This window comes from Portunus trituberculatus, chromosome 23 (assembly GCF_017591435.1).
Source record: "Portunus trituberculatus isolate SZX2019 chromosome 23, ASM1759143v1, whole genome shotgun sequence".
In the NCBI taxonomy this organism is placed as follows: Eukaryota; Metazoa; Arthropoda; class Malacostraca; order Decapoda; family Portunidae; genus Portunus; species Portunus trituberculatus.
Window position 1 is genome coordinate 9,082,270 of NC_059277.1, and position 2,926 is coordinate 9,085,195.

Here is a 2,926-nt window from a genome sequence, read left to right on the forward strand (position 1 = left end):
TCAGATTCCCTCGGGATTTTCAAAGGTTGTAAATTACGAGATAAGATCAGAACATGACATCGGAACGCCACCGCCAAAGCCGATGCTTCCGCCGACGCCGCCGCCCTCCTCCTCCTCCTCCTCCTCCTCCTCCTCCTCCTTTTCCTTATAGACACTTACCTACCCCAGTAAAATCTCCTACGCTTTCTTAGGCTTCTTGTCCAACCTCAATTTTTTTTTTCGTCACTTTGAGAAATAAACAATGACTAATTTTGAATAAAGAAACATCAACCACTAGTTCTGCTACACATCAACATGGATTTTTCTACACACCAACATTTACTTCCACCTGTGCTATTCTAACTTTTATTTTCCTTCAGCATCAAACCTTAAAACTCGCCTCTTCCCTGTGTCATCTCCGCAATTTTCCATTTCAGGGGCGATGCATAGAGTATGTGATATCGGAAGAGGAGGAGGAGGAGGAGGAGGAGGAGGAGGAGGAGGAGGAGGAGGAGGAGGAGGAAGGAGAAGAGATAAAAGAACCCACGAAAAGTTTGGTGGAATTACAAAAAAGAGAAAACTTTGAAGGGAATGTGATGCAGGTAGAGAGGAGGAGGAGGAGGAGGAGGAGGAGGAGGAGGAGGAGGAGGCAACGAAGAGACGAGATAAGAAGGAAAGAAAATACACACAAAAAAGAAAGAAAGGAGAACAACAATACTAAAAGAGAGAGAGAGATAAGAGTGGAAGCGAAAAGAGGAAAAGATAAGGAAGAGAAGAAAAAAAGAGGAAAACAGAAGAAGAACAAGGAGAGACAAACTTACCAACACTTAAGAGACTGTTTGTTGGACCTTATAATCTAACAAAGCGAAAGAAAAAATAAGAGACACGAGATTATCTATTTAAGTTAATTAATTTATTATGTTATGCTTTGCTATCAATCTGCTTCTCTCGTGGATTATATAAAAAAAATCGTAATTGTCTAGCAAAAGTATTATCTCTCTCTCTCTCTCTCTCTCTCTCTCTCTCTCTCTCTTGGTCAGAAAATTAGAGTAATAGATATACCTGATGGGCCGTTTAAATTCTCTCTCTCTCTCTCTCTCTCTCTCTCTCTCTCTCTCTCTCTCTTTACGATCATACACGCCTTCTATATCGTACCAATATCAACTTTAAAACCTTCAGGAATTTTCCCATAAAACATCAGCATCTTGTTTTCTCTCACATAAAACAGAAAACGAGAGAGAGGGATACTAAAATGTTATCTAGCTCCCTCCCCACCAATCTCTCTCTCTCTCTCTCTCTCTCTCTCTCTCTCTCTCTCTCTCTCTCTCTCTCTCTCTCTCTCTCTTCTACCCTACACACACCCATTATATCCTCTCATTTTCTCTCTCAATCGACCTCTGCAGCGGTAACTATTACATTTTCTAAACACACATGAACACACACACACACACACACACACACACACACACACACACACACACACACCTCCCCCACATACACACACTCACCCTCTCCCCACGTTAATAAAGAATGCGGTCAAGCAGTCGTGTATGTTTTATGAGTACTGTGAAGCGCATAAAAGCCAGTCACATAGAAAGGAACAATTTACGTAAGAGGAGGAGGAGGAGGAGGAGGAGGAGAAACATAAAGGAACATGAACGATAAACAAACAGCGATACATTTTTTTTTAGTTTGTCCTTATGAGGGTGTTTGACAGGCGAATGTAATAATAAAGGTGGAGAAGGAGGAGAAGGAAAGGGATGGATGAGTGGTGATGGAAGATGAGAGAAAGGAGAGTTGTTAAAAATGGTGTGTGTGTGTGTGTGTGTGTGTGTGTGTGTGTGTGTAAGGTGGAGGAGCGGTATCAAAATCTATGAGTAGGATTACGAGTATATTTCATGGTTAAGAGCCAATAAAGCACGCACACACACACACACACACACACACACGCCGTTCCCCCCCACCCACACACTTGTCTACCCTTTGCCAGCATCCGTGTCAGCCAAAGCACTTCCAAAGACGTCATATCACACACGGAAGCTCCAAAATTAGTATCGGTTATCAGAATTCCGTCAAACATTCAATCGGGCAATCAGGCAATGAGGAATAAGGACATTCTCATTAATCACTCATCGCATCTTCCACTGTTCGTCCAGCCAAGAGCCCCTGCCAGGTGTAAAAACTAATTAAGGTGAGATTTGATTAGATGTCAGACGATGTTACGAAAAAAATAACTGGAGGGATTTTGACATTTGCTATTGATGAAGGAGTTATTGGCAATTTGAAGAGCAGATTTGCATACCATTATAACACCATCTGAGTTTACCCACACTTAGTAACTTTGTGAGGTGATAATGATGGTGATAACGGTGGTGCTGATGATAACGCTGAGAACAATGGTGATGATGATGATGATGATGATTTTGATTTTCCTTAGGTGCTTTACTGTGACTGAAGAGGACCATCGACACACCTCACACTCTCCTCTCTCAAAACCTGTTGACTCAAATGAGGAGAGAGAAATACAAATAAGTTAGAAGCGTGCGCGCGCCCACACGCTCACACACACACACACACACACACACACACACACACACACACACACACACACACACACACACACACACACACACACACACACACACACACACACACACACACACACACACACACACAAAACAAACAAACAGCAACAGTACCTGATGGTGGTGGTGGTGGTGGTGGTGGTGGTGGTGGTGGTTGGTGGTGGTGGTGGTCATTACTACAGAGAGAAAGGTGATTGTGAGTCGCAAAACAAGGTGAATGCTGATTGGTGGGAAACTCTCTCTCTATCTTAGCTAACTCCTACCTCTCCTCCAAGCAAGTTTCAGCCCCTCAAATCATGTTAAATATCACGGGTGTCTATAGACACACACCCCTAACGCACTCAGAATAACAACAAACCGCA